Source organism: Pseudophryne corroboree, unplaced genomic scaffold (assembly GCF_028390025.1).
Source record: "Pseudophryne corroboree isolate aPseCor3 unplaced genomic scaffold, aPseCor3.hap2 scaffold_883, whole genome shotgun sequence".
NCBI lineage: Eukaryota > Metazoa > Chordata > Amphibia > Anura > Myobatrachidae > Pseudophryne > Pseudophryne corroboree.
The window spans coordinates 164,249-191,954 of NW_026970462.1; the positions used below are offsets into that span (position 1 = coordinate 164,249).

The 27,706-nt window shown below is 44.8% G+C and overlaps 31 non-coding genes and 2 pseudogenes across 31 annotated transcripts; all 33 read right to left on the bottom strand.

Moving 5' to 3' along the window:
* Positions 1 to 5,996: 5,996 nt before the first annotated feature.
* On the bottom strand, positions 5,997 to 6,159 carry LOC135043848 (U1 spliceosomal RNA). Its single transcript, XR_010236644.1, has one exon. It is a non-coding gene; the product is annotated as a U1 spliceosomal RNA (small nuclear RNA).
* Positions 6,160 to 6,311: 152 nt separating this feature from the next.
* On the bottom strand, positions 6,312 to 6,475 carry LOC135043815 (U1 spliceosomal RNA). The gene has a single exon (XR_010236612.1). It is a non-coding gene; the product is annotated as a U1 spliceosomal RNA (small nuclear RNA).
* A 671-nt stretch (positions 6,476 to 7,146) lies between these two features.
* On the bottom strand, positions 7,147 to 7,309 carry LOC135043832 (U1 spliceosomal RNA). Its single transcript, XR_010236628.1, has one exon. It is a non-coding gene; the product is annotated as a U1 spliceosomal RNA (small nuclear RNA).
* Positions 7,310 to 7,461: 152 nt separating this feature from the next.
* Positions 7,462 to 7,625, bottom strand: LOC135043826 (U1 spliceosomal RNA). The gene has a single exon (XR_010236622.1). It is a non-coding gene; the product is annotated as a U1 spliceosomal RNA (small nuclear RNA).
* A 671-nt stretch (positions 7,626 to 8,296) lies between these two features.
* On the bottom strand, positions 8,297 to 8,459 carry LOC135043839 (U1 spliceosomal RNA). The gene has a single exon (XR_010236635.1). It is a non-coding gene; the product is annotated as a U1 spliceosomal RNA (small nuclear RNA).
* Positions 8,460 to 8,611: 152 nt separating this feature from the next.
* Positions 8,612 to 8,775, bottom strand: LOC135043822 (U1 spliceosomal RNA). The gene has a single exon (XR_010236619.1). It is a non-coding gene; the product is annotated as a U1 spliceosomal RNA (small nuclear RNA).
* Positions 8,776 to 9,446: 671 nt separating this feature from the next.
* LOC135043837 (U1 spliceosomal RNA) lies at positions 9,447 to 9,609 on the bottom strand. The gene has a single exon (XR_010236633.1). It is a non-coding gene; the product is annotated as a U1 spliceosomal RNA (small nuclear RNA).
* Positions 9,610 to 9,761: 152 nt separating this feature from the next.
* Positions 9,762 to 9,925, bottom strand: LOC135043816 (U1 spliceosomal RNA). The gene has a single exon (XR_010236613.1). It is a non-coding gene; the product is annotated as a U1 spliceosomal RNA (small nuclear RNA).
* Positions 9,926 to 10,596: 671 nt separating this feature from the next.
* LOC135043843 (U1 spliceosomal RNA) lies at positions 10,597 to 10,759 on the bottom strand. Its single transcript, XR_010236639.1, has one exon. It is a non-coding gene; the product is annotated as a U1 spliceosomal RNA (small nuclear RNA).
* Positions 10,760 to 10,911: 152 nt separating this feature from the next.
* Positions 10,912 to 11,075, bottom strand: LOC135043828 (U1 spliceosomal RNA). The gene has a single exon (XR_010236624.1). It is a non-coding gene; the product is annotated as a U1 spliceosomal RNA (small nuclear RNA).
* A 671-nt stretch (positions 11,076 to 11,746) lies between these two features.
* LOC135043833 (U1 spliceosomal RNA) lies at positions 11,747 to 11,909 on the bottom strand. The gene has a single exon (XR_010236629.1). It is a non-coding gene; the product is annotated as a U1 spliceosomal RNA (small nuclear RNA).
* A 152-nt stretch (positions 11,910 to 12,061) lies between these two features.
* On the bottom strand, positions 12,062 to 12,225 carry LOC135043827 (U1 spliceosomal RNA). The gene has a single exon (XR_010236623.1). It is a non-coding gene; the product is annotated as a U1 spliceosomal RNA (small nuclear RNA).
* Positions 12,226 to 12,896: 671 nt separating this feature from the next.
* LOC135043840 (U1 spliceosomal RNA) lies at positions 12,897 to 13,059 on the bottom strand. The gene has a single exon (XR_010236636.1). It is a non-coding gene; the product is annotated as a U1 spliceosomal RNA (small nuclear RNA).
* A 152-nt stretch (positions 13,060 to 13,211) lies between these two features.
* Positions 13,212 to 13,375, bottom strand: LOC135043824 (U1 spliceosomal RNA). The gene has a single exon (XR_010236620.1). It is a non-coding gene; the product is annotated as a U1 spliceosomal RNA (small nuclear RNA).
* A 671-nt stretch (positions 13,376 to 14,046) lies between these two features.
* On the bottom strand, positions 14,047 to 14,209 carry LOC135043838 (U1 spliceosomal RNA). Its single transcript, XR_010236634.1, has one exon. It is a non-coding gene; the product is annotated as a U1 spliceosomal RNA (small nuclear RNA).
* A 152-nt stretch (positions 14,210 to 14,361) lies between these two features.
* Positions 14,362 to 14,525, bottom strand: LOC135043817 (U1 spliceosomal RNA). Its single transcript, XR_010236614.1, has one exon. It is a non-coding gene; the product is annotated as a U1 spliceosomal RNA (small nuclear RNA).
* Positions 14,526 to 15,196: 671 nt separating this feature from the next.
* LOC135043844 (U1 spliceosomal RNA) lies at positions 15,197 to 15,359 on the bottom strand. Its single transcript, XR_010236640.1, has one exon. It is a non-coding gene; the product is annotated as a U1 spliceosomal RNA (small nuclear RNA).
* A 152-nt stretch (positions 15,360 to 15,511) lies between these two features.
* On the bottom strand, positions 15,512 to 15,675 carry LOC135043829 (U1 spliceosomal RNA). The gene has a single exon (XR_010236625.1). It is a non-coding gene; the product is annotated as a U1 spliceosomal RNA (small nuclear RNA).
* A 671-nt stretch (positions 15,676 to 16,346) lies between these two features.
* On the bottom strand, positions 16,347 to 16,509 carry LOC135043834 (U1 spliceosomal RNA). Its single transcript, XR_010236630.1, has one exon. It is a non-coding gene; the product is annotated as a U1 spliceosomal RNA (small nuclear RNA).
* Positions 16,510 to 16,661: 152 nt separating this feature from the next.
* LOC135043825 (U1 spliceosomal RNA) lies at positions 16,662 to 16,825 on the bottom strand. Its single transcript, XR_010236621.1, has one exon. It is a non-coding gene; the product is annotated as a U1 spliceosomal RNA (small nuclear RNA).
* Positions 16,826 to 17,496: 671 nt separating this feature from the next.
* Positions 17,497 to 17,659, bottom strand: LOC135043836 (U1 spliceosomal RNA). Its single transcript, XR_010236632.1, has one exon. It is a non-coding gene; the product is annotated as a U1 spliceosomal RNA (small nuclear RNA).
* A 152-nt stretch (positions 17,660 to 17,811) lies between these two features.
* Positions 17,812 to 17,975, bottom strand: LOC135043821 (U1 spliceosomal RNA). Its single transcript, XR_010236618.1, has one exon. It is a non-coding gene; the product is annotated as a U1 spliceosomal RNA (small nuclear RNA).
* A 692-nt stretch (positions 17,976 to 18,667) lies between these two features.
* LOC135043849 (U1 spliceosomal RNA) lies at positions 18,668 to 18,809 on the bottom strand (annotated as a pseudogene).
* A 152-nt stretch (positions 18,810 to 18,961) lies between these two features.
* On the bottom strand, positions 18,962 to 19,125 carry LOC135043831 (U1 spliceosomal RNA). The gene has a single exon (XR_010236627.1). It is a non-coding gene; the product is annotated as a U1 spliceosomal RNA (small nuclear RNA).
* A 672-nt stretch (positions 19,126 to 19,797) lies between these two features.
* Positions 19,798 to 19,960, bottom strand: LOC135043842 (U1 spliceosomal RNA). The gene has a single exon (XR_010236638.1). It is a non-coding gene; the product is annotated as a U1 spliceosomal RNA (small nuclear RNA).
* A 152-nt stretch (positions 19,961 to 20,112) lies between these two features.
* On the bottom strand, positions 20,113 to 20,276 carry LOC135043813 (U1 spliceosomal RNA). The gene has a single exon (XR_010236610.1). It is a non-coding gene; the product is annotated as a U1 spliceosomal RNA (small nuclear RNA).
* A 671-nt stretch (positions 20,277 to 20,947) lies between these two features.
* LOC135043835 (U1 spliceosomal RNA) lies at positions 20,948 to 21,110 on the bottom strand. The gene has a single exon (XR_010236631.1). It is a non-coding gene; the product is annotated as a U1 spliceosomal RNA (small nuclear RNA).
* A 152-nt stretch (positions 21,111 to 21,262) lies between these two features.
* On the bottom strand, positions 21,263 to 21,426 carry LOC135043818 (U1 spliceosomal RNA). The gene has a single exon (XR_010236615.1). It is a non-coding gene; the product is annotated as a U1 spliceosomal RNA (small nuclear RNA).
* A 665-nt stretch (positions 21,427 to 22,091) lies between these two features.
* On the bottom strand, positions 22,092 to 22,254 carry LOC135043841 (U1 spliceosomal RNA). Its single transcript, XR_010236637.1, has one exon. It is a non-coding gene; the product is annotated as a U1 spliceosomal RNA (small nuclear RNA).
* A 152-nt stretch (positions 22,255 to 22,406) lies between these two features.
* On the bottom strand, positions 22,407 to 22,570 carry LOC135043819 (U1 spliceosomal RNA). Its single transcript, XR_010236616.1, has one exon. It is a non-coding gene; the product is annotated as a U1 spliceosomal RNA (small nuclear RNA).
* A 692-nt stretch (positions 22,571 to 23,262) lies between these two features.
* Positions 23,263 to 23,404, bottom strand: LOC135043845 (U1 spliceosomal RNA; annotated as a pseudogene).
* A 152-nt stretch (positions 23,405 to 23,556) lies between these two features.
* LOC135043830 (U1 spliceosomal RNA) lies at positions 23,557 to 23,720 on the bottom strand. The gene has a single exon (XR_010236626.1). It is a non-coding gene; the product is annotated as a U1 spliceosomal RNA (small nuclear RNA).
* A 3,477-nt stretch (positions 23,721 to 27,197) lies between these two features.
* Positions 27,198 to 27,271, bottom strand: TRNAN-AUU (transfer RNA asparagine (anticodon AUU)). Its single transcript has one exon. It is a non-coding gene; the product is annotated as a tRNA-Asn (tRNA).
* Positions 27,272 to 27,706: the final 435 nt, after the last annotated feature.

Consider the following 27,706-nt stretch of genomic DNA (forward strand, 5'->3'; position numbering starts at 1 on the left):
TGGGCCCATAACCCAGAGGTAGGCAGATTGAAACTATCCTTTGCTATATGCATTTTTTTTGTTAATTAAAGTAATCCAAAACTGGGATTGATATTTTGGCTCTTTTATTTTTACTTAAAGTACAATAACTTTTACCATTTTAATTTGTTTTGATAGTATATTGACAGTATTGTTTTCTTTCAAAAATCCACTTAATTTTCTTTACCCTATTATTAAAATGGTAATTGACAAAAACAAACTACATTGTCACCAGAAGAGCAATACAAAATGTACAAGTGATATATTAAAATCATCTTTCCAGCTTGAATTTCAATGATGCATTGGGGCAACGATTTTGTGAGAAACATCTTCACCCTTAAATAAAGATTTTCTTAATTCCTTACCTGTGTGCTAATTAGATATCACCTTGTTTTCACATTAAACAGACTTCCACATGAGAAAGCAGCAAGGATGCAGTGGCGTTAATGTTTCCTGGTGTCAACCTGTATTATATCAGTAGACATTGAAATGAGGATGCATCTTGCTGCCTTTCCAATGAAGCAAGTTTAATTTAGTAATAGGTGAAAAACCATCCCTACAAAGGTGTTAATCAGAGACTTGGCTTTGTGGACACTTTTCAGAGAACAAATTTGTTAGCATAAAAATAAAGCCAGAAAATGAAGAGCTGTTTAATCACTCAATTGTATTTTTTTGCCAGCATATTTTTTTTATCTGCAACCCACTGCTAAATTGTGCTTCCTAGCTGTTTTTTATAAAATCACTGAATCAAATCTAACTCTGATTACATCAGAGAAGGCCAGGTACCCTACACAATAAGAGGGGGTTTGAAATTTTGACTTGTCTACTTAAATATCACCAAAATCTGATCACAAGGTCAATTACATTCCTGGGTGGGATTGAACCACCAACCTTTTGTTAATAGCCTTACACACTAACCAATTGCGCCACAGAGACACTTTGCAAAAGTACATACTGACAAAGGCTAATAAGCATTCATCTAGAACGTTTCCTAGAAAAACTTTAAAAAGTCAATAATCTGGAGAGTTTTTTAAGATGTTTCTTCCATCAACCAACGAAGAAACACATTGGTACTTTCCCATGATGAGTGAGTGCTTCAGGATCTCTTGCACTTACATGTGCAGCAGAGTACTGCAATGGAAGCATGCTGGGCTCATAACCCAGAGGTAGGCAGATTGAAATTATCCTTTGCTATATGCATTTTTTTTTGTTAATTAAAGTAATCCAAAACTGGGATTGATATTTTTGCTCTTTTATTTTTACTTAAAGTACAATAACTTTTACCATTTTAATTTGTTTTAATAGTATATTGACAGTATTGTTTTCTTTCAAAAATCCACTTAATTTTCTTTACCCTATTATTAAAATGGTAATTGACAAAAACAAACTACATTGTCACCAGAAGAGCAATACAAAATGTACAAGTGATATATTAAAATCATCTTTCCAGCTTGAATTTCAATGATGCATTGGGGCAACGATTTTGTGAGAAACATCTTCACCCTTAAATAAAGATTTTCTTAATTCCTTACCTGTGTGCTAATTAGATATCACCTTGTTTTCACATTAAACAGACTTCCACATGAGAAAGCAGCAAGGATGCAGTGGCGTTAATGTTTCCTGGTGTCAACCTGTATTATTTCAGTAGACATTGAAATGAGGATGCATCTTGCTGCCTTTCCAATGAAGCAAGTTTAATTTAGTAATAGGTGAAAAACCATCCCTACAAAGGTGTTAATCAGAGACTTGGCTTTGTGGACACTTTTCAGAGAACACATTTGTTAGCATAAAAATAAACCAGAAAATGAAGAGCTGTTTAATCACTCAATTGGATTTTTTTGCCAGCATATTTTTTTTCTCTGCAACCCACTGCTAAATTGTGCTTCCTAGCTGTTTTTTATAAAACCACTGAATCAAATCTAACTCTGATAACATCAGAGAAGGCCAGGTACCCTACACAATAAGATGGGGTTTGAAATTTTGACTTGTCTACTTAAATATCACCAAAATCTGATCACAAGGTCAATTACGTCCCTGGGTGGGATTGAACCACCAACCTTTTGGTTAATAGCCTTACACACTAACCAATTGCGCCACAGAGACACTTTGCAAAAGTCCATACTGACAAAGGCTAATAAGCATTCATCTAGAACGTTTCCTAGAAAAACTTTAAAAAGTCAATAATCTGGAGAGTTTTTGTAAGATGTTTCTTCCATCAACCAATGAAGAAACACATTGGTACTTTCCCATGATGAGTGAGTGCTTCAGGATCTCTTGCACTTACATGTGCAGCAGAGTACTGCAATGGAAGCATGCTGGGCCCATAACCCAGAGGTAGGCAGATTGAAACTATCCTTTGCTATATGCATTTTTTTTTGTTAATTAAAGTAATCCAAAACTGGGATTGATATTTTTGCTCTTTTATTTTTACTTAAAGTACAATAACTTTTACCATTTTAATTTGTTTTAATAGTATATTGACAGTATTGTTTTCTTTCAAAAATCCACTTAATTTTCTTTACCCTATTATTAAAATGGTAATTGACAAAAACAAACTACATTGTCACCAGAAGAGCAATACAAAATGTACAAGTGATATATTAAAATCATCTTTCCAGCTTGAATTTCAATGATGCATTGGGGCAACGATTTTGTGAGAAACATCTTCACCCTTAAATAAAGATTTTCTTAATTCCTTACCTGTGTGCTAATTAGATATCACATTGTTTTCACATTAAACAAACTTCCACATGAGAAAGCAGCAAGGATGCAGTGGCGTTAATGTTTCCTGGTGTCAACCTGTATTATTTCAGTAGACATTGAAATGAGGATGCATCTTGCTGCCTTTCCAATGAAGCAAGTTTAATTTAGTAATAGGTGAAAAACCATCCCTACAAAGGTGTTAATCAGAGACATGGCTTTGTGGACACTTTTCAGAGAACAAATTTGTTAGCATAAAAATAAAGCCAGAAAATGAAGAGCTGTTTAATCACTCAATTGGATTTTTCTGCCAGCATATTTTTTTTATCTGCAACCCACTGCTAAATTGTGCTTCCTAGCTGTTTTTTATAAAATCACTGAATCAAATCTAACTCTGATTACATCAGAGAAGGCCAGGTACCCTACACAATAAGAGGGGGTTTGAAATTTTGACTTGTCTACTTAAATATCACCAAAATCTGATCACAAGGTCAATTACATTCCTGGGTGAGATTGAACCACCAACCTTTTGATTAATAGCCTTACACACTAACTAATTGCGCCACAGAGACACTTTGCAAAAGTACATACTGACAAAGGCTAATAAGCATTCATCTAGAACGTTTCCTAGAAAAACTTTAAAAAGTCAATAATCTGGAGAGTTTTTGTAAGATGTTTCTTCCATCAACCAACGAAGAAACACATTGGTACTTTCCCATGATGAGTGAGTGCTTCAGGATCTCTTGCACTTACATGTGCAGCAGAGTACTGCAATGGAAGCATGCTGGGCCCATAACCCAGAGGTAGGCAGATTGAAACTATCCTTTGCTATATGCATTTTTTTTTGTTAATTAAAGTAATCCAAAACTGGGATTGATATTTTTGCTCTTTTATTTTTACTTAAAGTACAATAACTTTTACCATTTTAATTTGTTTTAATAGTATATTGACAGTATTGTTTTCTTTCAAAAATCCACTTAATTTTCTTTACCCTATTATTAAAATGGTAATTGACAAAAACAAACTACATTGTCACCAGAAGAGCAATACAAAATGTACAAGTGATATATTAAAATCATCTTTCCAGCTTGAATTTCAATGATGCATTGGGGCAACGATTTTGTGAGAAACATCTTCACCCTTAAATAAAGATTTTCTTAATTCCTTACCTGTGTGCTAATTAGATATCACCTTGTTTTCACATTAAACAGACTTCCACATGAGAAAGCAGCAAGGATGCAGTGGCGTTAATGTTTCCTGGTGTCAACTTGTATTATTTCAGTAGACATTGAAATGAGGATGCATCTTGCTGCCTTTCCAATGAAGCAAGTTTAATTTAGTAATACGTGAAAAACCATCCCTACAAAGGTGTTAATCAGAGACTTGGCTTTGTGGACACTTTTCAGAGAACAAATTTGTTAGCATAAAAATAAAGCCAGAAATGAAGAGCTGTTTAATCACTCAATTGGATTTTTTTGCCAGCATATTTCTTTTTCTCTGCAACCCACTGCTAAATTGTGCTTCCTAGCTGTTTTTATAAAATCACTGAATCAAATCTAACTCTGATTACATCAGAGAAGGCTAGGTACCCTACACAATAAGAGGGGGTTTGAAATTTTGACTTGTCTACTTAAATATTACCAAAATCTGATCACAAGGTCAATTACGTCCCTGGGTAGGATTTAACCACCAACCTTTTGGTTAATAGCCGTACACACTAACCAATTGCGCCACAGAGACACTTTGCAAAAAGTACATACTGACAAAGGCTAATAAGCATTCATCTAGAACGTTTCCTAGAAAAACTTTAAAAAGTCAATAATCTGGAGAGTTTTTGTAAGATGTTTCTTCCATCAACCAACAAAGAAACACATTGGTACTTTCCCATGATGAGTGAGTGCTTCAGAATCTCTTGCACTTACATGTGCAGCAGAGTACTGCAATGGAAGCATGCTGGGCCCATAACCCAGAGGTAGGCAGATTGAAACTATCCTTTGCTATATGCATTTTTTTTGTTAATTAAAGTAATCCAAAACTGGGATGGATATTTTTGCTCTTTTATTTTTACTTAAAGTACAATAACTTTTACCATTTTAATTTGTTTTAATAGTATATTGACAGTATTGTTTTCTTTCAAAAATCCACTTAATTTTCTTTACCCTATTATTAAAATGGTAATTGACAAAAACAAACTACATTGTCACCAGAAGAGCAATACAAAATGTACAAGTGATATATTAAAATCATCTTTCCAGGTTGAATTTCAATGATGCATTGGGGCAACGATTTTGTGAGAAACATCTTCACCCTTAAATAAAGATTTTCTTAATTGCTTACCTGTGTGCTAATTAGATATCACCTTGTTTTCACATTAAACAGACTTCCACATGAGAAAGCAGCAAGGATGCAGTGCCGTTAATGTTTCCTGGTGTCAACCTGTATTATTTCAGTAGACATTGAAATGAGGATGCATCTTGCTGCCTTTCCAATGAAGCAAGTTTAATTTAGTAATAGGTGAAAAACCATCCTTACAAAGGTGTTAATCAGAGACTTGGCTTTGTGGACACTTTTCAGAGAACAAATTTGTTAGCATAAAAATAAAGCCAGAAAATGAAGAGCTGTTTATTCACTCAATTGGATTTTTCTGATAGCATATTTTTTTTTTCTCTGCAACCTACTGCTAAATTGTGCTTCCTAGCTGTTTTTATAAAATCACTGAATCAAATCTAACTCTGATTACATCAGGGAAGGCCAGGTACCCACACCATAACAGGGGGTTTGAAATTTTGACTTGTCTACTTTAAGATCACCAAAATCTGATCACAAGGTAAATTACGTCCCTGGGTGGGATTGAACCACCAACCTTTTAGATAATAACCGAACACGCTAACTGATTGCGCCACAGAGACACTTTGCAAACTTACATTCTGACAAACGCTAATAAGCATTCATCTAGAACGTTTCCTAGAAAAACTTTAAAAAGTCAATTATCTGGAGAGTTTTTGTAAGATGTTTCTTCCATCAATCAACGAAGAACATTCATGCTGATTTCTTGCAGCAGCTGGGCACTGTAACAGCTCCAGAGCTGCTCTGTAAGGCAACTAAAAGGGTGTGGGCCCTGCAGCACTACCTGTAGTTCGCATTGTGCGTTGGAAGGCACAAAGTAAGCAGACGGGAGAAGTCAGGATAGTGCGCAAGGGCATAGAAGGGAGCGGCTCAAGAAAAGAGAAGTGGAAACTGACAGCAAACTAGGCTGGAGAGAGACCTGAGACAAAGAGATCTGAATTATACGAGAGCCGACCAGGGGAAACACAAATTATGCAGTCGAGTTTCCCACATTTGGGGAAATAGCTGGAGCAGCACACACAGAGTGCAATGGGTGAGCCTTGCCCTGGGAGAAGCACCTTCATGATCATAGTATCTCACCTGGCAGGTAAGTAGGAGTTGGGCAAGAGCTGAGGAGGGTCGCTGCTCGGGCACCCCCCTGTCAAGTGAAGGAGATCCAACTGAGGCAGCACAAGAGAACTCTCGAAAGAAGAACAAGGCTAGAGGAAGATCTGAGACACAGAAATCTGGCTTTTACCAGAGCTGACCAGAGGAAAGCACAAACACAGTCCCCCACTACCACAAATAATGCAGTCGAGTTTCCCACATTTGGGGAAATCACAGGGGTCAGCATACCCAGAATGCAATGAATGAACCTCACCCTGGGAGAACAATCTTCATGACCATGGTATCTCCTATGCAAAATAAGTATGATTTGGGATAGGGCTGGGGAGGGCCGCTGCTCAGGCACATCTCTGTCAAGTAAAGGAGATTCAACTGAGGCAGCACAAGGGAACTCTCATCTGGGGACAACAACTGCAGGGAGAACACATATTTTCAGATGAACATGGGAGGGCAGAAGGCTGCCTAATACTGAAGCACCCCCAAACAACAAACCAAATGCAACAACTAGTGCAAGCATTCCTGGGGGAAGGCCTGCAGCAGATGGATTTGCATATGGTGATGTCATCCAAGCAGTGGGTCAAAGTTGGCTTCAACCCTCGTCTGCATATGAAAAGAAAAAAGGGATGTGCAGGGCATGGCGGCCTTTTGCGGCGCTTGCATGACCCCTAATTCGCATTAAACACCTCCACCCTCCTTAGGTGTGGGGCTCATGTTGGCTATGCCCCAGCACCTGAAGCATTCAAGCTGATTTCTTGCAGCAGCTGGGCACTGTAACAGCTCCAGAGCTGCTCTGTAAGGCAAGTAAAAGGGTGTGGGCCCTGCAGCACTACCTGTAGTTCGCATTGTGCGTTGGAAGGCACAAAGTAAGCAGACGGGAGAAGTCAGGATAGTGCGCAAGGGCATAGAAGGGAGCGGCTCAAGAAAAGAGAAGTGGAAACAGACAGCAAACTAGGCTGGAGAGAGACCTGAGACAAAGAGATCTGAATTATACGAGAGCCGACCAGAGGAAACACAAATTATGCAGTCAAGTGTCCCACATTTGGGGAAATCGCAGGAGCAGCACACCCAGAGTGCAATGGGTGAGCCTTGCCCTGGGAGAAGCACCTTCCTGATCATAGTATCTCACCTGGCAGGTAAGTAGGAGTTGGGCTAGAGCTGGGGAGGGTCGCTGCTCGGGCACCCCCCTGTCAAGTGAAGGAGATCCAACTGAGGCAGCACAAGGGAACTCTCGAAAGAAGAACAAGGCTAGAGGAAGATCTGAGACAAAGAAATCTGACTTTTACCAGAGCTGACCAGAGGAAAGCACAAACACAGTCCCCCTCTACCACAAATAATGCAGTCGAGTTTCCCACATTTGGGGAAATCACAGGGGTCATCATACCCAGAATGCAATGAATGAACCTCACCCTGGGAGAACAATCTTCATGACCATGATATCTCCTATGCAAAATAAGTATGATTTGGGATAGGGCTGGGGAGGGCCGCTGCTCAGGCACATCTCTGTCAAGTAAAGGCGATTCAACTGAGGCAGCACAAGGGAACTCTCATCTGGGGACAACAACTGCAGGGAGAACACATATTTTCAGATGAACATGGGAGGGCAGAAGGCTGCCTAATACTGAAGCACCCCCAAACAACAAACCAAATGCAACAACTAGTGCAAGCATTCCTGGGGGAAGGCCTGCAGCAGATGGATTTGCATATGGTGATGTCATCCAAGCAGTGGGTCAAAGTTGGCTTCAACCCTCGTCTGCATATGAAAAGAAAAAAGGGATGTGCAGGGCATGGCGGCCTTTTGCGGCGCTTGCATGACCCCTAATTCGCATTAAACACCTCCACCCTCCTTAGGTGTGGGGCTCATGTTGGCTATGCCCCAGCACCTGAAGCATTCAAGCTGATTTCTTGCAGCAGCTGGGCACTGTAACAGCTCCAGAGCTGCTCTGTAAGGCAACTAAAAGGGTGTGGGCCCTGCAGCACTACATGTAGTTCGCATTGTGCGTTGGAAGGCACAAAGTAAGCAGACAGGAGAAGTCAGGATAGTGCGCAAGGGCATAGAAGGGAGCGGCTCAAGAAAAGAGAAGTGGAAACAGACAGCAAACTAGGCTGGAGAGAGACCTGAGACAAAGAGATCTGAATTATACGAGAGCCGACCAGAGGAAACACAAATTATGCAGTCAAGTGTCCCACATTTGGGGAAATCGCAGGAGCAGCACACCCAGAGTGCAATGGGTGAGCCTTGCCCTGGGAGAAGCACCTTCCTGATCATAGTATCTCACCTGGCAGATAAGTAGGAGTTGGGCTAGAGCTGGGGAGGGTCGCTGCTCGGGCACCCCCCTGTCAAGTGAAGGAGATCCAACTGAGGCAGCACAAGGGAACTCTCGAAAGAAGAACAAGGCTAGAGGAAGATCTGAGACAAAGAAATCTGACTTTTACCAGAGTTGACCAGAAGAAAGCACAAACACAGTCCCCCACTACCACAAATAATGCAGTCGAGTTTCCCACATTTGGGGAAATCACAGGGGTCAGCATACCCAGAATGCAATGAATGAACCTCACCCTGGGAGAACAATCTTCATGACCATGGTATCTCCTATGCAAAATAAGTATGATTTGGGATAGGGCTGGGGAGGGCCGCTGCTCAGGCACATCTCTGTCAAGTAAAGGAGATTCAACTGAGGCAGCACAAGGGAACTCTCATCTGGGGACAACAACTGCAGGGAGAACACATATTTTCAGATGAACATGGGAGGGCAGAAGGCTGCCTAATACTGAAGCACCCCCAAACAACAAACCAAATGCAACAACTAGTGTAAGCATTCCTGGGGGAAGGCCTGCAGCAGATGGATTTGCATATGGTGATGTCATCCAAGCAATGGGTCAAAGTTGGCTTCAACCCTCGTCTGCATATGAAAAGAAAAAAGGGATGTGCAGGGCATGGCGTCCTTTTGTGGCGCTTGGATGACCCTTAATTCGCATTAAACATCTCCACCCTCCTTCGGTGTGGGGCTCATGTTGGCTATGCCCCAGCCCCTGAAGCATTCAAGATGATTTCTTGCAGCAGCTGGGCACTGTAACAGCTCCAGAGCTGTTCTTTAAAGCATGTAAAAGGGTGTGGGCCCTGCAGCACTACCTGTAGTATGCATTGTGCGTTGGAAGGCACAAAGTAAGCAGACGGGAGAGGTCAGGATAGTGCGCAAGGGCATAGAAGGGAGCGGCTCAAGAAAAGAGAAGTGGAAACAGACAGCAAACTAGGCTGGAGAAAGACCTGAGACAAAGAGATCTGAATTATACGAGAGCCGACCAGAGGAAACACAAATTATGCAGTCAAGTTTCCCACATTTGGGGAAATCGCAGTAGCAGCACACCCAGAGTGCAATGGGTGAGCCTTGCCCTGGGAGAAGCACCTTCCTGATCATAGTATCTCACCTGGCAGGTAAGTAGGAGTTGGGCTAGAGCTGGGGAGGGTCGCTGCTCGGGCACCCCCCTGTCAAGTGAAGGAGATCCAACTGAGGCAGCACAAGGGAACTCTCGAAAGAAGAACAAGGCTAGAGGAAGATCTGAGACAAAGAAATCTGACTTTTACCAGAGCTGAGCAGAGGAAAGCACAAACACAGTCCCCCACTACCACAAATAATGCAGTCGAGTTTCCCACATTTGGGGAAATCACAGGGGTCAGCATACCCAGAATGCAATGAATGAACCTCACCCTGGGAGAACAATCTTCATGACCATGGTATCTCCTATGCAAAATAAGTATGATTTGGGATAGGGCTGGGGAGGGCCGCTGCTCAGGCACATCTCTGTCAAGTAAAGGAGATTCAACTGAGGCAGCACAAGGGAACTCTCATCTGGGGACAACAACTGCAGGGAGAACACATATTTTCAGATGAACATGGGAGGGCAGAAGGCTGCCTAATACCGAAGCACCCCCAAACAACAAACCAAATGCAACAACTAGTGCAAGCATTCCTGGGGGAAGGCCTGCAGCAGATTGATTTGCATATGGTAATGCCATCCAAGCAGTGGGTCAAAGTTGGCTTCAACCCTCGTCTGCATATGAAAAGAGAAAAGGGGCGTGCAGGGCATGGCGGCCTTTTGCGGCGCTTGGGTGACCCTTAGTTCGCATTAAACACCTCCACCCTCCTTCGGTGTGGGGCTCATGTTGGCAATGCCCCAGCCCCTGAAGCATTCAAGCTGATTTCTTGCAGCAGCTGGGTACTGTAACAGCTCCAGAGCTGCTCTGTGAGGCAAGTAAAAGGGTGTGGGCCCTGCAGCACTACCTGTAGTTTGCATTGTGTGTTGGAAGGCACAAAGTAAGCAGACGGGAGAAGTCAGGATAGTGCGCAAGGGCATAGAAGGGAGCGGCTCAAGAAAAGAGAAGTGGAAACAGACAGCAAACTAGGCTGGAGAGAGACCTGAGACAAAGAGATCTGAATTATACGAGAGACGACCAGGGGAAACACAAATTATGCAGTCAAGTTTCCCACATTTGGGGAAATCACAGGGGCAGCACACCCAGAGTGCAATGGGTGAGCCTTGCCCTGGGAGAAGCACCTACATGATCATAGTATCTCACCTGGCAGGTAAGTAGGAGTTGGGCTAGAGCTGGGGAGGGTCGCTGCTCGGGTACCCCCCTGTCAAGTGAAGGAGATCCAACTGAGGCAGCACAAGGGAACTCTCGAAAGAGGAACAAGGCTAGAGGAAGATCTGAGACAAAGAAATCTGATTTTTACCAGAGTTGACCAGAAGAAAGCACAAACACAGTCCCCCACTACCACAAATAATGCAGTCGAGTTTCCCACATTTGGGGAAATCACAGGGGTCATCATACCCAGAATGCAATGAATGAACCTCACCCTGGGAGAACAATCTTCATGACCATGGTATCTCCTATGCAAAATAAGTATGATTTGGGATAGGGCTGGGGAGGGCCGCTGCTCAGGCACATCTCTGTCAAGTAAAGGAGATTCAACTGAGGCAGCACAAGGGAACTCTCATCTGGGGACAACAACTGCAGGGAGAACACATATTTTCAGATGAACATGGGAGGGCAGAAGGCTGCCTAATACTGAAGCACCCCCAAACAACAAACCAAATGCAACAACTAGTGCAAGCATTCCTGGGGGAAGGCCTGCAGCAGATGGATTTGCATATGGTGATGTCATCCAAGCAGTGGGTCAAAGTTGGCTTCAACCCTCGTCTGCATATGAAAAGAAAAAAGGGATGTGCAGGGCATGGCGGCCTTTTTCGGCGCTTGCATGACCCCTAATTCGCATTAAACACCTCCACCCTCCTTAGGTGTGGGGCTCATGTTGGCTATGCCCCAGCACCTGAAGCATTCAAGCGGATTTCTTGCAGCAGCTGGGCACTGTAACAGCTCCAGAGCTGCTCTGTAAGGCAACTAAAAGGGTGTGGGCCCTGCAGCACTACCTGTAGTTCGCATTGTGCGTTGGAAGGCACAAAGTAAGCAGACGGGAGAAGTCAGGATAGTGCGCAAGGGCATAGAAGGGAGCGGCTCAAGAAAAGAGAAGTGGAAACAGACAGCAAACTAGGCTGGAGAGAGACCTGAGACAAAGAGATCTGAATTATACGAGAGCCGACCAGAGGAAACACAAATTATGCAGTCAAGTGTCCCACATTTGGGGAAATCGCAGGAGCAGCACACCCAGAGTGCAATGGGTGAGCCTTGCCCTGGGAGAAGCACCTTCCTGATCATAGTATCTCACCTGGCAGGTAAGTAGGAGTTGGGCTAGAGCTGGGGAGGGTCGCTGCTCGGGCACCCCCCTGTCAAGTGAAGGAGATCCAACTGAGGCAGCACAAGGGAACTCTCGAAAGAAGAACAAGGCTAGAGGAAGATCTGAGACAAAGAAATCTGACTTTTACCAGAGCTGACCAGAGGAAAGCACAAACACAGTCCCCCTCTACCACAAATAATGCAGTCGAGTTTCCCACATTTGGGGAAATCACAGGGGTCATCATACCCAGAATGCAATGAATGAACCTCACCCTGGGAGAACAATCTTCATGACCATGATATCTCCTATGCAAAATAAGTATGATTTGGGATAGGGCTGGGGAGGGCCGCTGCTCAGGCACATCTCTGTCAAGTAAAGGCGATTCAACTGAGGCAGCACAAGGGAACTCTCATCTGGGGACAACAACTGCAGGGAGAACACATATTTTCAGATGAACATGGGAGGGCAGAAGGCTGCCTAATACTGAAGCACCCCCAAACAACAAACCAAATGCAACAACTAGTGCAAGCATTCCTGGGGGAAGGCCTGCAGCAGATGGATTTGCATATGGTGATGTCATCCAAGCAGTGGGTCAAAGTTGGCTTCAACCCTCGTCTGCATATGAAAAGAAAAAAGGGATGTGCAGGGCATGGCGGCCTTTTGCGGCGCTTGCATGACCCCTAATTCGCATTAAACACCTCCACCCTCCTTAGGTGTGGGGCTCATGTTGGCTATGCCCCAGCACCTGAAGCATTCAAGCTGATTTCTTGCAGCAGCTGGGCACTGTAACAGCTCCAGAGCTGCTCTGTAAGGCAACTAAAAGGGTGTGGGCCCTGCAGCACTACATGTAGTTCGCATTGTGCGTTGGAAGGCACAAAGTAAGCAGACAGGAGAAGTCAGGATAGTGCGCAAGGGCATAGAAGGGAGCGGCTCAAGAAAAGAGAAGTGGAAACAGACAGCAAACTAGGCTGGAGAGAGACCTGAGACAAAGAGATCTGAATTATACGAGAGCCGACCAGAGGAAACACAAATTATGCAGTCAAGTGTCCCACATTTGGGGAAATCGCAGGAGCAGCACACCCAGAGTGCAATGGGTGAGCCTTGCCCTGGGAGAAGCACCTTCCTGATCATAGTATCTCACCTGGCAGATAAGTAGGAGTTGGGCTAGAGCTGGGGAGGGTCGCTGCTCGGGCACCCCCCTGTCAAGTGAAGGAGATCCAACTGAGGCAGCACAAGGGAACTCTCGAAAGAAGAACAAGGCTAGAGGAAGATCTGAGACAAAGAAATCTGACTTTTACCAGAGTTGACCAGAAGAAAGCACAAACACAGTCCCCCACTACCACAAATAATGCAGTCGAGTTTCCCACATTTGGGGAAATCACAGGGGTCAGCATACCCAGAATGCAATGAATGAACCTCACCCTGGGAGAACAATCTTCATGACCATGGTATCTCCTATGCAAAATAAGTATGATTTGGGATAGGGCTGGGGAGGGCCGCTGCTCAGGCACATCTCTGTCAAGTAAAGGAGATTCAACTGAGGCAGCACAAGGGAACTCTCATCTGGGGACAACAACTGCAGGGAGAACACATATTTTCAGATGAACATGGGAGGGCAGAAGGCTGCCTAATACTGAAGCACCCCCAAACAACAAACCAAATGCAACAACTAGTGTAAGCATTCCTGGGGGAAGGCCTGCAGCAGATGGATTTGCATATGGTGATGTCATCCAAGCAATGGGTCAAAGTTGGCTTCAACCCTCGTCTGCATATGAAAAGAAAAAAGGGATGTGCAGGGCATGGCGTCCTTTTGTGGCGCTTGGATGACCCTTAATTCGCATTAAACATCTCCACCCTCCTTCGGTGTGGGGCTCATGTTGGCTATGCCCCAGCCCCTGAAGCATTCAAGATGATTTCTTGCAGCAGCTGGGCACTGTAACAGCTCCAGAGCTGTTCTTTAAAGCATGTAAAAGGGTGTGGGCCCTGCAGCACTACCTGTAGTATGCATTGTGCGTTGGAAGGCACAAAGTAAGCAGACGGGAGAGGTCAGGATAGTGCGCAAGGGCATAGAAGGGAGCGGCTCAAGAAAAGAGAAGTGGAAACAGACAGCAAACTAGGCTGGAGAAAGACCTGAGACAAAGAGATCTGAATTATACGAGAGCCGACCAGAGGAAACACAAATTATGCAGTCAAGTTTCCCACATTTGGGGAAATCGCAGTAGCAGCACACCCAGAGTGCAATGGGTGAGCCTTGCCCTGGGAGAAGCACCTTCCTGATCATAGTATCTCACCTGGCAGGTAAGTAGGAGTTGGGCTAGAGCTGGGGAGGGTCGCTGCTCGGGCACCCCCCTGTCAAGTGAAGGAGATCCAACTGAGGCAGCACAAGGGAACTCTCGAAAGAAGAACAAGGCTAGAGGAAGATCTGAGACAAAGAAATCTGACTTTTACCAGAGCTGAGCAGAGGAAAGCACAAACACAGTCCCCCACTACCACAAATAATGCAGTCGAGTTTCCCACATTTGGGGAAATCACAGGGGTCAGCATACCCAGAATGCAATGAATGAACCTCACCCTGGGAGAACAATCTTCATGACCATGGTATCTCCTATGCAAAATAAGTATGATTTGGGATAGGGCTGGGGAGGGCCGCTGCTCAGGCACATCTCTGTCAAGTAAAGGAGATTCAACTGAGGCAGCACAAGGGAACTCTCATCTGGGGACAACAACTGCAGGGAGAACACATATTTTCAGATGAACATGGGAGGGCAGAAGGCTGCCTAATACCGAAGCACCCCCAAACAACAAACCAAATGCAACAACTAGTGCAAGCATTCCTGGGGGAAGGCCTGCAGCAGATTGATTTGCATATGGTAATGCCATCCAAGCAGTGGGTCAAAGTTGGCTTCAACCCTCGTCTGCATATGAAAAGAGAAAAGGGGCGTGCAGGGCATGGCGGCCTTTTGCGGCGCTTGGGTGACCCTTAGTTCGCATTAAACACCTCCACCCTCCTTCGGTGTGGGGCTCATGTTGGCAATGCCCCAGCCCCTGAAGCATTCAAGCTGATTTCTTGCAGCAGCTGGGTACTGTAACAGCTCCAGAGCTGCTCTGTGAGGCAAGTAAAAGGGTGTGGGCCCTGCAGCACTACCTGTAGTTTGCATTGTGTGTTGGAAGGCACAAAGTAAGCAGACGGGAGAAGTCAGGATAGTGCGCAAGGGCATAGAAGGGAGCGGCTCAAGAAAAGAGAAGTGGAAACAGACAGCAAACTAGGCTGGAGAGAGACCTGAGACAAAGAGATCTGAATTATACGAGAGACGACCAGGGGAAACACAAATTATGCAGTCAAGTTTCCCACATTTGGGGAAATCACAGGGGCAGCACACCCAGAGTGCAATGGGTGAGCCTTGCCCTGGGAGAAGCACCTACATGATCATAGTATCTCACCTGGCAGGTAAGTAGGAGTTGGGCTAGAGCTGGGGAGGGTCGCTGCTCGGGTACCCCCCTGTCAAGTGAAGGAGATCCAACTGAGGCAGCACAAGGGAACTCTCGAAAGAGGAACAAGGCTAGAGGAAGATCTGAGACAAAGAAATCTGATTTTTACCAGAGTTGACCAGAAGAAAGCACAAACACAGTCCCCCACTACCACAAATAATGCAGTCGAGTTTCCCACATTTGGGGAAATCACAGGGGTCATCATACCCAGAATGCAATGAATGAACCTCACCCTGGGAGAACAATCTTCATGACCATGGTATCTCCTATGCAAAATAAGTATGATTTGGGATAGGGCTGGGGAGGGCCGCTGCTCAGGCACATCTCTGTCAAGTAAAGGAGATTCAACTGAGGCAGCACAAGGGAACTCTCATCTGGGGACAACAACTGCAGGGAGAACACATATTTTCAGATGAACATGGGAGGGCAGAAGGCTGCCTAATACTGAAGCACCCCCAAACAACAAACCAAATGCAACAACTAGTGCAAGCATTCCTGGGGGAAGGCCTGCAGCAGATGGATTTGCATATGGTGATGTCATCCAAGCAGTGGGTCAAAGTTGGCTTCAACCCTCGTCTGCATATGAAAAGAAAAAAGGGATGTGCAGGGCATGGCGGCCTTTTTCGGCGCTTGCATGACCCCTAATTCGCATTAAACACCTCCACCCTCCTTAGGTGTGGGGCTCATGTTGGCTATGCCCCAGCACCTGAAGCATTCAAGCGGATTTCTTGCAGCAGCTGGGCACTGTAACAGCTCCAGAGCTGCTCTGTAAGGCAACTAAAAGGGTGTGGGCCCTGCAGCACTACCTGTAGTTCGCATTGTGCGTTGGAAGGCACAAAGTAAGCAGACGGGAGAAGTCAGGATAGTGCGCAAGGGCATAGAAGGGAGCGGCTCAAGAAAAGAGAAGTGGAAACAGACAGCAAACTAGGCTGGAGAGAGACCTGAGACAAAGAGATCTGAATTATACGAGAGCCGACCAGAGGAAACACAAATTATGCAGTCAAGTGTCCCACATTTGGGGAAATCGCAGGAGCAGCACACCCAGAGTGCAATGGGTGAGCCTTGCCCTGGGAGAAGCACCTTCCTGATCATAGTATCTCACCTGGCAGGTAAGTAGGAGTTGGGCTAGAGCTGGGGAGGGTCGCTGCTCGGGCACCCCCCTGTCAAGTGAAGGAGATCCAACTGAGGCAGCACAAGGGAACTCTCGAAAGAAGAACAAGGCTAGAGGAAGATCTGAGACAAAGAAATCTGACTTTTACCAGAGTTGACCAGAAGAAAGCACAAACACAGTCCCCCACTACCACAAATAATGCAGTCGAGTTTCCCACATTTGGGGAAATCACAGGGGTCAGCATACCCAGAATGCAATGAATGAACCTCACCCTGGGAGAACAATCTTCATGACCATGGTATCTCCTATGCAAAATAAGTATGATTTGGGATAGGGCTGGGGAGGGCCGCTGCTCAGGCACAGCTCTGTCAAGTAAAGGAGATTCAACTGAGGAAGCACAAGGGAACTCTCATCTGGGGACAACAACTGCAGGGAGAACACATATTTTCAGATGAACATGGGAGGGCAGAAGGCTGCCTAATACTGAAGCACCCCCAAACAACAAACCAAATGCAACAACTAGTGTAAGCATTCCTGGGGGAAGGCCTGCAGCAGATGGATTTGCATATGGTGATGTCATCCAAGCAGTGGGTCAAAGTTGGCTTCAACCCTCGTCTGCATATGAAAACAAAAAAGGGATGTGCAGGGCATGGCGTCCTTTTGTGGCGCTTGGATGACCCTTAATTCGCATTAAACATCTCCACCCTCCTTCGGTGTGGGGCTCATGTTGGCTTTGCCCCAGCCCCTGAAGCATTCAAGATGATTTCTTGCAGCAGCTGGGCACTGTAACAGCTCCAGAGCTGTTCTGTAAAGCATGTAAAAGGGTGTGGGCCCTGCAGCACTACCTGTAGTATGCATTGTGCGTTGGAAGGCACAAAGTAAGCAGACGGGAGAGGTCAGGATAGTGCGCAAGGGCATAGAAGGGAGCGGCTCAAGAAAAGAGAAGTGGAAACAGACAGCAAACTAGGCTGGAGAAAGACCTGAGACAAAGAGATCTGAATTATACGAGAGCCGACCAGAGGAAACACAAATTATGCAGTCAAGTTTCCCACATTTGGGGAAATCACAGGAGCAGCACACCCAGAGTGCAATGGGTGAGCCTTGCCCTGGGAGAAGCACCTTCCTGATCATAGTATCTCACCTGGCAGGTAAGTAGGAGTTGGGCTAGAGCTGGGGTGGGTCGCTGCTCGGGCACCCCCCTGTCAAGTGAAGGAGATCCAACTGAGGCAGCACAAGGGAACTCTCGAAAGAAGAACAAGGCTAGAGGAAGATCTGAGACAAAGAAATCTGACTTTTACCAGAGCTGAGCAGAGGAAAGCCCAAACACAGTCCCCCACTACCACAAATAATGCAGTCGAGTTTCCCACATTTGGGGAAATCACAGGGGTCAGCATACTCAGAATGCAATGAATGAACCTCACCCTGGGAGAACAATCTTCATGACCATGGTATCTCCTATGCAAAATAAGTATGATTTGGGATAGGGCTGGGGAGGGCCGCTGCTCAGGCACATCTCTGTCAAGTAAAGGAGATTCAACTGAGGCAGCACAAGGGAACTCTCATCTGGGGACAACAACTGCAGGGAGAACACATATTTTCAGATGAACATGGGAGGGCAGAAGGCTGCCTAATACTGAAGCACCCCCAAACAACAAACCAAATGCAACTACTAGTACAAGCATTCCTGGGGGAAGGCCTGCAGCAGATGGATTTGCATATGGTGATGTCATCCAAGCAGTGGGTCAAAGTTGGCTTCAACCCTCATCTGCATATGAAAAGAGAAAAGGGGCGTGCAGGGCATGGCGGCCTTTTGCGGCGCTTGGATGACCCCTAGTTCGCATTAAACACCTCCACCCTCCTTCGGTGTGGGGCTCATGTTGGCTATGCCCCAGCCCCTGAAGCATTCAAGCTGATTTCTTGCAGCAGCTGGGCACTGTAACAGCTCCAGAGCTGCTCTGTAAGGCAAGTAAAAGGGTGTGGGCCCTGCAGCACTACCTGTAGTTCGCATTGTGCGTTGGAAGGCACAAAGTAAGCAGATGGGAGAAGTCAGGATAGTGCGCAAGGGCATAGAAGGGAGCGGCTCAAGAAAAGAGAAGTGGAAACAGACAGCAAACTAGGCTGAAGAGAGACCTGAGACAAAGAGATCTGAATTATATGAGAGCCGACCAGGGGAAACACAAATTATGCAGTCAAGTTTCCCACATTTGGGGAAATCAAAGGGGCAGCACACCCAGAGTGCAATGGGTGAGCCTTGCCCTGGGAGAAGCACCTACATCATCATAGTATCTCACCTGGCAGGTAAGTAGGAGTTGGGCTAGAGCTGGGGAGGGTCGCTGCTCGGGCACCCCCCTGTCAAGTGAAGGAGATCCAACTGAGGCAGCACAAGGGAACTCTCGAAAGAAGAACAAGGCTAGAGGAAGATCTGAGACAAAGAAATCTGACTTTTACCAGAGCTGACCAGAGGAAAGCACAAACACAGTCCCCCACTACCACAAATAATGCAGTCGAGTTTCCCACATATGGGGAAATCACAGGGGTCATCATACCCAGAATGCAATGAATGAACCTCACCCTGGGAGAACAATCTTCATGACCATGATATCTCCTATGCAAAATAAGTATGATTTGGTATAGGGCTGGGGAGGGCCGCTGCTCAGGCACATCTCTGTCAAGTAAAGGCGATTCAACTGAGGCAGCACAAGGGAACTCTCATCTGGGGACAACAACTGCAGGGAGAACACATATTTTCAGATGAACATGGGAGGGCAGAAGGCTGCCTAATACTGAAGCACCCAAAAAACAACAAACCAAATGCAACAACTAGTGCAAGCATTCCTGGGGGAAGGCCTGCAGCAGATGGATTTGCATATGGTGATGTCATCCAAGCAGTGGGTCAAAGTTGGCTTCAACCCTCGTCTGCATATGAAAAGAAAAAAGGGATGTGCAGGGCATGGCGGCCTTTTGCGGCGCTTGCATGACCCCTAATTCGCATTAAACACCTCCACCCTCCTTCGGTGTGGGGCTCATGTTGGCTATGCCCCAGCACCTGAAGCATTCAAGCTGATTTCTTGCAGCAGCTGGGCACTGTAACAGCTCCAGAGCTGCTCTGTAAGGCAAGTAAAAGGGTGTGGGCCCTGCAGCACTACCTGTAGTTCGCATTGTGCGTTGGAAGGCACAAAGTAAGCAGACGGGAGAAGTCAGGATAGTGCGCAAGGGCATAGAAGGGAGCGGCTCAAGAAAAGAGAAGTGGAAACAGACAGCAAACTAGGCTGGAGAGAGACCTGAGACAAAGAGATCTGAATTATACGAGAGCCGACCAGAGGAAACACAAATTATGCAGTCAAGTGCCCCACATTTGGGGAAATCGCAGGAGCAGCACACCCAGAGTGCAATGGGTGAGCCTTGCCCTGGGAGAAGCACCTTCCTGATCATAATATCTCACCAGGCAGGTAAGTAGGAGTTGGGCTAGAGCTGGGGAGGGTCGCTGCTAGGGCACCCCCCTGTCAAGTGAAGGAGATCCAACTGAGGCAGCACAAGGGAACTCTCGAAAGAAGAACAAGGCTAGAGGAAGATCTGAGACAAAGAAATCTGACTTTTACCAGAGCTGAGCAGAGGAAAGCACAAACACAGTCCCCCACTACCACAAATAATGCAGTTGAGTTTCCCACATTTGGGGAAATCACAGGGGTCAGCATACCCAGAATGCAATGAATGAACCTCACCCTGGGAGAACAATCTTCATGACCATGGTATCTCCTATGCAAAATAAGTATGATTTGGGATAGGGCTGGGGAGGGCCGCTGCTCAGGCATATATCTGTCAAGTAAAGGAGATTCATCTGAGGCAGCACAAGGGAACTCTCATCTGGGGACAACAACTGCAGGGAGAACACATATTTTCAAATGAACATGGGAGGGCAGAAGGCTGCCTAATACTGAAGCACCCCCAAACAACAAACCAAATGCAACAACTAGTACAAGCATTCCTGGGGGAAGGTCTGCAGAAGACGGATTTGCATACAGTGATGTCATCCAAGCAGTGGGCCAAAGTTGGCTGGAACCCTCATCTGCATATGAAAAGAGAAAAGGGGTATGCAGGGCATGGCGGCCTTTTGCGGCGCTTGGATGACCCTCAGTTCGCATTAAACACCCCCACCCTCCTTCGGTGTGGGGCTCATGTTGGCAATGCCCCAGCCCCTGAAGCATTCCAGCTGATTTCTTGCAGCAGCTGGGCACTGTAACAGCTCCAGAGCTGCTCTGTAAGGCAACTAAAAGGGTGTGGGCCCTGCAGCACTACCTGTAGTTCGCATTGTGCGTTGGAAGGCACAAAGTAAGCAGACGGGAGAAGTCAGGATAGTGCGCAAGGGCATAGAAGGGAGCGGCTCAAGAAAAGAGAAGTGGAAACAGACAGCAAACTAGGCTGGAGAGAGACCTGAGACAAAGAGATCTGAATTATACGAGAGCCGACCAGAGGAAACACAAATTATGCAGTCAAGTGTCCCACATTTGGGGAAATCGCAGGAGCAGCACACCCAGAGTGCAATGGGTGAGCCTTGCCCTGGGAGAAGCACCTTCCTGATCATAGTATCTCACCTGGCAGGTAAGTAGGAGTTGGGCTAGAGCTGGGGAGGGTCGCTGCTCGGGCACCCCCCTGTCAAGTGAAGGAGATCCAACTGAGGCAGCACAAGGGAACTCTCGAAAGAAGAACAAGGCTAGAGGAAGATCTGAGACAAAGAAATCTGACTTTTACCAGAGCTGACCAGAGGAAAGCACAAACACAGTCCCCCACTACCACAAATAATGCAGTCGAGTTTCCCACATTTGGGGAAATCACAGGGGTCAGCATACCCAGAATGCAATGAATGAACCTCACCCTGGGAGAACAATCTTCATGACCATGGTATCTCCTATGCAAAATAAGTATGATTTGGGATAGGGCTGGGGAGGGCCGCTGCTCAGGCATATCTCTGTCAAGTAAAGGAGATTCAACTGAGGCAGCACAAGGGAACTCTCATCTGGGGACAACAACTGCAGGGAGAACACATATTTTCAAATGAACATGGGAGGGCAGAAGGCTGCCTAATACTGAAGCACCCCCAAACAACAAACCAAATGCAACAACTAGTACAAGCATTCCTGGGGGAAGGTCTGCAGAAGACGGATTTGCATACAGTGATGTCATCCAAGCAGTGGGCCAAAGTTGGCTGGAACCCTCATCTGCATATGAAAAGAGAAAAGGGGTATGCAGGGCATGGCGGCCTTTTGCGGCGCTTGGATGACCCTTAGTTCGCATTAAACACCCCCACCATCCTTCGGTGTGGGGCTCATATTGGCAATGCCCCAGCATTCAAGCTGATTTCTTGCAGCAGCTTGGCACTGTAACAGCTCCAGAGCTGCTCTGTAAGGCAAGTAAAAGGTTGTGGGCCCTGCAGCACTACCTGTAGTTTGCATTGTGCATTGGAAGGCACAAAGTAAGCAGACAGGAGTAGAAGTCAGGATAGTGCACAAGGGTATAGAAGGGAGGGGCTCAAAAAAAAAGAAGTGGAAACAGACAGCAAACTAGGCTGGAGAGAGACCTGAGACAAAGAGATCTGAATTATATGAAAGCCGACCAGTGGAAACACAAATTATGCAGTCAAGTTTCCCACATTTGGGGAAATCACAGGAGCAGCACACCCAGAGTGCAATGGATGAGCCTTGCCCTGGGAGAAGCACCTTCATGATCATAGTATCTCACCTGGCAGGTAAGTAGGAGTTGGGCTAGAGCTGGGGAGGGTCGCTGCTCGGGCACCCCCCTGTCAAGTGAAGGAGATCCAACTGAGGCAGCACAAGGGAACTCTCGAAAGAAGAACAAGGCTAGAGGAAGATCTGAGACAAAGAAATCTGACTTTTACCAGAGCTGACCAGAGGAAAGCACAAACACAGTCCCCCACTACCACAAATAATGCAGTCGAGTTTCCCACATTTGGGGAAATCACAGGGGTCAGCATACCCAGAATGCAATGAATGAACCTCACCCTGGGAGAACAATCTTCATGACCATGGTATCTCCTATGCAAAATAAGTATGATTTGGGATAGGGCTGGGGAGGGCCGCTGCTCAGGCACATCTCTGTCAAGTAAAGGAGATTCAACTGAGGCAGCACAAGGGAACTCTCATCTGGGGACAACAACTGCAGGGAGAACACATATTTTCAGATGAACATGGGAGGGCAGAAGGCTGCCTAATACTGAAGCACCCCCAAACAACAAACCAAATGCAACAACTAGTGCAAGCATTCCTGGGGGAAGGCCTGCAGCAGATGGATTTGCATATGGTGATGTCATCCAAGCAGTGGGTCAAAGTTGGCTTCAACCCTCGTCTGCATATGAAAAGAGAAAAGGGGCATGCAGGGCATGGCGGCCTTTTGCGGCGCTTGGATGACCCCTAGTTCGCATTAAACACCTCCACCCTCCTTCGGTGTGGGGCTCATGTTGGCTATGCCCCAGCCCCTGAAGCATTCAAGCTGATTTCTTGCAGCAGCTGGGCACTGTAACAGCTCCAGAGCTGCTCTGTAAGGCAAGTAAAAGGGTGTGGGCCCTGCAGCACTACCTGTAGTTCGCATTGTGCGTTGGAAGGCACAAAGTAAGCAGATGGGAGAAGTCAGGCTAGTGTGCAAGGGCATAGAAGGGAGCGGCTCAAGAAAAGAGAAGTGGAAACAGACAGCAAACTAGGCTGAAGAGAGACCTGAGACAAAGAGATCTGAATTATATGAGAGCCGACCAGGGGAAACACAAATTATGCAGTCAAGTGTCCCACATTTGGGGAAATCAAAGGGGCAGCACACCCAGAGTGCAATGGGTGAGCCTTGCCCTGGGAGAAGCACCTTCCTGATCATAGTATCTCACCTGGCAGGTAAGTAGGAGTTGGGCTAGAGCTGGGGAGGGTCGCTGCTCGGGCACCCCCCTGTCAAGTGAAGGAGATCCAACTGAGGCAGCACAAGGGAACTCTCGAAAGAAGAACAAGGCTAGAGGAAGATCTGAGACAAAGAAATCTGACTTTTACCAGAGCTGACCAGAGGAAAGCACAAACACAGTCCCCCACTACCACAAATAATGCAGTCGAGTTTCCCATATTTGGGGAAATCACAGGGGTCATCATACCCAGAATGCAATGAATGAACCTCACCCTGGGAGAACAATCTTCATGACCATGATATCTCCTATGCAAAATAAGTATGATTTGGGATAGGGCTGTGGAGGGCCGCTGCTCAGGCACATCTCTGTCAAGTAAAGGCGATTCAACTGAGGCAGCACAAGGGAACTCTCATCTGGGGACAACAACTGCAGGGAGAACACATATTTTCAAATGAACATGGGAGGGCAGAAGGCTGCCTAATACTGAAGCACCCCCAAACAACAAACCAAATGCAACAACTAGTACAAGCATTCCTGGGGGAAGGTCTGCAGAAGACGGATTTGCATACAGTGATGCTGGGCCCATAACCCAGAGGTAGGCAGATTGAAACTATCCTCTGCTATATGCATTTTTTTTGTGTTAATTAAAGTAATCCAAAACTGGGATTGATATTTTGTCTCTTTTATTTTTACTTAAAGTACAATAACTTTTACCATTTTAATTTGTTTTAATAGTATATTGACAGTATTGTTTTCTTTCAAAAATCCACTTCATTTTCTTTACCCTATTATTAAAATGGTAATTGACAAAAACAAACTACATTGTCACCAGAAGAGCAATACAAAATGTACAAGTGATATATTAAAATCATCTTTCCAGCTTGAATTTCAATGATGCATTGGGGCAACGATTTTGTGAGAAACATCTTCACCCTTAAATAAAGATTTTCTTAATTCCTTACCTGTGTGCTAATTAGATATCACCTTGTTTTCACATTAAACAGACTTCCACATGAGAAAGCAGCAAGGATGCAGTGGCGTTAATGTTTCCTGGTGTCAACCTGTATTATTTCAGTAGACATTGAAATGAGGATGCATCTTGCTGCCTTTCCAATGAAGCAAGTTTAATTTAGTAATAGGTGAAAAACCATCCTTACAAAGGTGTTAATCAGAGACTTGGCTTTGTGGACACTTTTCAGAGAACAAATTTGTTAGCATAAAAATAAAGCCAGAAAATAAAGAGCTGTTTAATCACTCAATTGGATTTTTCTGCCAGCATATTTTTTTTCTCTGCAACCCACTGCTAAATTGTGCTTCCTAGCTGTTTTTATAAAATCACTGAATCAAATCTAACTCTGATTACATCAGAGAAGGCCAGGTACCCTACACCATAAAAGGGGGTATGAAATTTTGACTGTCTACTTAAAGATCACCAAAATCTGATAACAAGGTCAATTAGGTCCCTGGGTGGGATTGAACCACCAACCTTTTGGTTAATAGCCGTACATACTAACTGATTGCGCCACAGAGACACTTTGCAAAAGTCCATACTGACAAAGGCTAATAAGCATTCATCTAAAACGTTTCCTAGAAAAACTTTAAAAAGTCAATAATCTGGAAAGTTTTTGTAAGATGTTTCTTCCATCAACCAACGAAGAAACACATTGGTACTTTCCCATGATGAGTGAGTGCTTCAGGATCTCTTGAACTTACATGTGCAGCAGAGTACTGCAATGGAAGCATGCTGGGCCCATAACCCAGAGGTAGGCAGATTGAAACTATCCTCTGCTATATGCATTTTTTTGTTTGTTAATTAAAGTAATCCAAAACTGGGATTGATATTTTGTCTGTTTTATTTTTACTTAAAGTACAATAACTTTTACCATTTTAATTTGTTTTAATAGTATATTGACAGTATTGTTTTCTTTCAAAAATCCACTTCATTTTCTTTACCCTATTATTAAAATGGTAATTGACAAAAACAAACTACATTGTCACCAGAAGAGCAATACAAAATGTACAAGTGATATATTAAAATCATCTTTCCAGCTTGAATTTCAATGATGCATTGGGTCAACAATTTTGTGAGAAACATCTTCACCCTTAAATAAAGATTTTCTTAATTCCTTACCTGTGTGCTAATTAGATATCACCTTGTTTTCACATTAAACAGACTTCCACATGAGAAAGCAGCAAGGATGCAGTGGCGTTAATGTTTCCTGGTGTCAACCTGTATTATTTCAGTAGACATTGAAATGAGGATACATCTTGCTGCCTTTCCAATGAAGCAAGTTTAATTTAGTAATAGGTGAAAAACCATCCCTACAAAGGTGTTAATCAGAGACTTGGCTTTGTGGACACTTTTCAGAGAACAAATTTGTTAGCATAAAAATAAAGCCAGAAAATGAAGAGCTGTTTAATCACGCAATTTGATTTTTTTGCCAGCATATTTCTTTTTCTCTGCAACCCACTGCTAAATTGTGCTTCCTAGATGTTTTTATAAAATCACTGAATCAAATCTAACTCTGATTACATCAGAGAAGGCCAGGTACCCTACACCATAACAGGGGGTATGAAATTTGACTTGTCTACTTAAAGATCACCAAAATCTGATAACAAGGTCAATTACGTCCCTGGGTGGGATTGAACCACCAACCTTTTGGTTAATAGCCGTACACACTAACTGATTGCGCCACAGAGACACTTTGCAAAAGTACATACTGACAAATGCTAATAAGCATTCATCTGAAACGTTTCCTAGAAAAACTTAAAAAAGTCAATAATCTGGAGAGTTTTTGTAAGATGTTTCTTCTATCAACCAACGAAGAAACACATTGGTACTTTCCCATGATGAGTGAGTGCTTCAGGATCTCTTGCACTTACATGTGCAGCAGAGTACTGCAATGGAAGCATGCTGGGCCCATAACCCAGAGGTAGGCAGATTGAAACTATCCTCTGCTATATGCATTTTTTTTTTTGTTAATTAAAGTAATCCAAAACTGGGATTGATATTTTGTCTCTTTTATTTTTACTTAAAGTACAATAACTTTTACCATTTTAATTTGTTTTAATAGTATATTGACAGTATTGCTTTCTTTCAAAAATCCACTTCATTTTCTTTACCCTATTATTAAAATGGTAATTGACAAAAACAATCTACATTGTCACCAGAAGAGCAATACAAAATGTACAAGTGATATATTAAAATCATCTTTCCAGCTTGAATTTCAATGTTGCATTGGGTCAACAATTTTGTGAGAAACATCTTCACCCTTAAATAAAGATTTTCTTAATTCCTTACCTGTGTGCTAATTAGATATCACCTTGTTTTCACATTAAACAGACTTCCACATGAGAAAGCAGCAAGGATGCAGTGGCATTAATGTTTCCTGGTGTCAACTTGTATTATTTCAGTAGACATTGAAATGAGGATGCATCTTGCTGCCTTTCCAATGAAGCAAGTTTAATTTAGTAATAGGTGAAAAACCATCCTTACAAAGGTGTTAATCAGAGACTTGGCTTTGTGGACACTTTTCAGAGAACAAATTTGTTAGCATAAAAATAAAGCCAGAAAATGAAGAGCTGTTTAATCACTCGATTGGATTTTTCTGCCAGCATATTTTTTTTCTCTGCAACCCACTGCTAAATTGTGCTTCCTAGCTGTTTTTTATAAAATCACTGAATCAAATCTAACTCTGATTACATCAGAGAAGGCCATGTACCCTACACCATAAGAGGAGGTTTGAAATTTTGACTTGTCTACTTAAATATCACCAAAATCTGATCACAAGGTTAATTACGTCCCTGGGTGGGATTGAACCACCAACCTTTTGGTTAATAGCCAAACACACTAACCGATTGCGCCACAGAGACACTTTGCAAAAGTCCATACTGACAAAGGCTAATAAGCATTCATCTAAAACGTTTCCTAGAAAAACTTTAAAAAGTCAATAATCTGGAGAGTTTTTGTAAGATGTTTCTTCCATCAACCAACGAAGAAACACATTGGTACTTTCCCATGATAAGTGAGTGCTTCAGGATCTCTTGCACTTACATGTGCAGCAGAGTACTGCAATGGAAGCATGCTGGGCCCATAACCCAGAGGTAGGCAGATTGAAACTATCCTCTGCTATATGCATTTTTTTGTTTGTTAATTAAAGTAATCCAAAACTGGGATTGATATTTTGGCTCTTTTATTTTTACTTAAAGTACAATAACTTTTACCATTTTAATTTGTTTTAATAGTATATTGACAGTATTGTTTTCTTTCAAAAATCCACTTAATTTTCTTTACCCTATAATAAAATG